Below are 4,587 nucleotides of genomic sequence, written 5' to 3'. Positions count from 1 at the left end.
TAATACGGTAGTGCAAATTGCGCATGCTCAACTTAGGTGGGCGGTCTACTACTCAAGTGCATTTTACTATTAAATAGCTGTATGCCGAGTCAGGGCCTTCAATGGTTATCAATGAACGTAAAGGCGTCATCGATGAATAAGTAAATAGGCCACACACTATGCATACTTATATCTACTTAAATGCACAACAGATTATTTGTCAACAAAAGAGCAGACAAGTGCTGATCGATAAAACACAAAAAATAGAAGACTAAGGATCTTGAAACGTATTATAAGTAAGACGACAGAATGTCTTCAACGAAATGCGTATGCATCTGAGGGAATGCTATGGGAAACGATACACCTAAATTAAACTCCATCATCTTTTGATATCACCTTACATCGTTGAGATGCTTGATCAATAGGCCTAGTCGTAGGCCTCACTGGTCACCCGAGTGTCACCAAGCAAAAACAATATTTCAGACATCAAACTCGAGTTCAACTTTCTCCACTTGGTCTAACGTTATTTTTTAGTTTTAAACCTGAATTTAAATATATTCTATGTAGATGATTGTAGATTAAGTAATAGACCAGGGGCGGATCCAGGAATTGAAGTTAGGGGGGGCGCCAGATTCAGGCAGGGGGTCTGGGGGCCGCCTTGAGGCCCCCAGTGGGTCCAGGGCAAAGCCCTATGTAGAGGTTTTGTAGGGTTGTAGACATTTAAAACATTTTCTCGACAAACTATGTTTAATGCTTACTTTGACAATTTTAGGGGGGGCGCGCGCCGGGTGCGCCCCCCCTTAAATCCGCCACTGTAGACCTAAATCAGATTTCTGAAGTGTACCCAGGTTTTTCCTGGAATTGAAGAAAAAGAAAAGGAAAACCAGAAAAAAAACAACTTTTAAAGAAATTTCACACACTATAATACGCTTTTCATTTCACTTTTTTGAAATCTGGGAGATGCATTCATGTCTATTTTTTTTCTCTTTATTGAAAACATATTTAAAAAAATATTGATTGGTTACTTTGAAATTGAGCTTAAACAGTTTTAACACTAATTTCAGAAAAGAGAAGGATTGATTGCTTGTATGTTGTCCCTCACAAGAATTTTTCAGTCTCACATGGAGATGCCACCATGTACTTCTCCTGTATTGTGTTTGTCATGTTCGTATTCCGTCCGACCGTCCTTCCGTCATACTTTGCATTTAGCCAGAGACATATAATAAGAGAGGTCTCTGATTTAGCTCAGTTCAAAGCAAAGTTTCAGAGAAACTTTTCAATATATTTTTATCAAACTTCATATGCTGAGAGATGATACTCTGAATGCACCCAATGATGAGAGCTAAGCAACTGTCTGCATCAACATTTTTTGACCTTGACTTTTCCTTTGATATTGACCTCATTATTCATAAATTAGTGTTTAGCTCAGTTTTAAAGATACAATTCAAGATAGTGTGATCAAACTTCAAATGTTGATGCATACTGATGCAAGTTATTCAAATGCATCAATAAATTTGACCTTGACCTTTACCCCACTTTTCTTAAAAATAAGTGTTTAGTCAGTTAATAAGATACAATTCAAGATAGTATAATTAAACTTTATATGTTGATACATACTGATGTAAGCTATTCAAATGCATCAACATTTTTTGATTGACATTTACTTTGACCTTGACATTTCCTTTGAGCTTGACCTTTCTTTTCTTAGATAAGTATTTGGAACAGTTTGAAATAAACCATTAAAGATATTTTTATCAAACATGATATACTGATATATATAAGTGAGATCTTTTCAACTACATCAAAAACTTTCGACCATGCTCTTTACTGTGACCTTGACCTCCCTTTCCTTTAATTTGTATTTTGCTTAGTTTTAAAGAAACCATTTAAGATATTTTTATTTAAGCATACACTTATACATATTTGGGTGAGAATTTATCATCTATATCCTATTTTTTTAGATTTCAATTTAAAGAAACTGTTCAATTATTTTCATCAACTTCTTACACTAATACAAATTTTCTTGTTACACTCGGCGGAGCATTCGTGTCCTATGGGCATATTTTCTCTGTGATAACTCTTTGAAAGTTAGTGGAATTAATTTCTTGATAATTCTACTGGAATGTAAATAAGGCAAAGGGATAGGTCAGAAGCTAAGAAGGCCTAATATGCATGTAAATCTCCTGCTCTTTTGTCTTTGTGTCCGACGCTAAGAAGGCCAAATATGCATATTATAAATCTTGAGTGGCTGACTTTGTATTTGGAGTGAGAAGACTATTGGAATATACAGGAAGGCCTTGTATAATTGAAATCTATTAATCTACATTTTAAAAATCTATCTACAATTTTATTTCACAATGAAATGGAAATATAAGGAATCACTGTCTAGTTAGTAGAGTATGCCGGGGACATCAACGAAAATTGGAAACATGGGATAATTTATGCATAACAGTCTTTGCCCATTATGCAATTTATCCCATGTTTCCAATTATCGTTGATGGCCTGGCATACTCTACTAATTAGATTGTGGTTTCTTAAACCAAGAAACTATGTAGGCAAAAAGAAATGTGTGCACGCCTATAAGAGACAAACTGTGCACAACTATTACATTTGAGAGTGCAAGAGCAATCATATGGTGGAAAGAACAATCTGAGGAATACCGAATTGCCCAGATCAACACAGCATAGCAGATATACCGGAAGGAAACAAACAAAATGCCAGAGATCGATAAAGATTAACCCCACAAAGCAAGAGGTCCATAGACCTTATAGGTCACCAGAGTATCATGCAACAACTTTCTAACAATTGAATGTGGTTTGTGTTTTAAACCAGAGGTGATTTTTACAATTACCATTGCTCATCATAACTATACCTTCAACATGCTTACTTCAATTAATTGATTCCCAGAAGCAGAGTTGAGGAACAATGAAAAAAACAATAACAGTACATGTATATGATCAGCCGTGCCCCACAGGAACTTTTGACCCTGGGATCACACATTTGAGTTTCCGAAAAGGAATTCTTTCTCATCTTAATCTTTGAGTAATACCAAAGAGCAAGTGTTGTAACCACTATTGAATTAACAATTTCCACTACTGAAATAATTATATCAATAGTAGTTTAGAGTACATTTCAATAGCAAACATAGTTAGTAACCACTATTGAAATGCAACCACTATTGAAATAATTATATCAATAGTGGTTGAAGAAGCCCTGACCCAGGGGCCCTGAGATTTACAAATCTTAAAGAGACATCCTTCCTCCTCATAACTATGTACATAGTTCATTGGTTTAATACCCAGGTGCAGAAAAGAAGATTTTTAAAGAACTTATGCATTTTCACTAAATAATCAATAGAGCCCCACCCTAACACCACAACCCCCAACACAGGGGCCATGAAATTCACAATTTTGGAAGAGGCAGCCTTATATTCAACATAACTATGTACTTGGTTAGTTTATTCAATATCCAGAAGCAGAGAAGAAGATTTTCAAAGAAATAATTAATTTTCACTATACAATCTATAAAGCCCTCCCTAGCACTAGAACCCCTGACCCTGGAGCCATGAAATTTACAATCTTATAATAGACAGCCTTAAGACCAAAATAAAAAACACATTTGTTTCCCCTAACGCGACCGACCCAATTAAATCGCACCGACTGAAAAGATTTTTTAAACAAGATGATTTAAATATTATTTTTATTGTCAACAAAGTTTTATAAGATACAATTTCATCAAAGTCAGTTTTATCAGAACAGTTGACATTGCCCTTATATGATTATTTAAGCATTTGTTGGAAACAAAATGGCACCCAGATGTGATTAAAGAGAATTACTGAGAATTAGTTCTTCATAAAAAAAAAAAAACGGTGACGTCTCAGTGTTACGTCTTTAGCTAATTAGAATTCTTCACTCTTGAAATAATTTGATAATAGAATTTACCATGACTAATTAAGAGTATTTCGGAGGTGTCTTAGCGTCTCCATATGAATGAATAAATTTTCGAAATGGACGTTAAACAACAAACCTGTCTGTTGAATTTGAGGTACGTTATACATGGTAAGGGCCGCCTCATGTGCAGATGAGGGCCCACCTAGTGAAAACATCATTTAATTTCACTGCATCTTATATAATCTGTGTTGGTATTTCTTTATGGAAATCATTCTGGTACGTGTGCAAAGAGCGGTATGACCATTCTTTTCTAGACATCTGCTTTTAAACGATATGGACGAGGTCGTCATGATACCTCGTCATGATACCTCCTTTGGTGTGATCCGCCCCTTTCCCCATCATTAATTCTGATGACTCATTGGACTGGGGTCTGTCTTCTGACGTCATCGATGTGCAAAATTTGACTTTGGGCATATATTCCCTCATACTGTACTAATCAAATTGCTTTCTTTTGTACTTTTCTTATTTATAAAAGTAATATTTAAATTAAATTTTAGAATGTATTTTCAAAGCTGCTGTCAGAAAAATTTTTTTTTTACCTACCTACCGACCCAACATGAGAATTTAGGGTCGGGTTGGGGGAAACAAAGATATTTTTAATTCCGGCCTAATCAACACAACTACACTTGGTTAGTTTATTTAATGCCCACAAACAGAG

This window comes from Saccostrea cucullata, unplaced genomic scaffold (assembly GCF_032062105.1).
Source record: "Saccostrea cucullata isolate Sc308-1 unplaced genomic scaffold, CSIRO_AGI_Scuc_v1 ctg1767, whole genome shotgun sequence".
Taxonomy (NCBI): domain Eukaryota; kingdom Metazoa; phylum Mollusca; class Bivalvia; order Ostreida; family Ostreidae; genus Saccostrea; species Saccostrea cuccullata.
Note: the sequence above shows the minus strand (reverse complement) of the source record.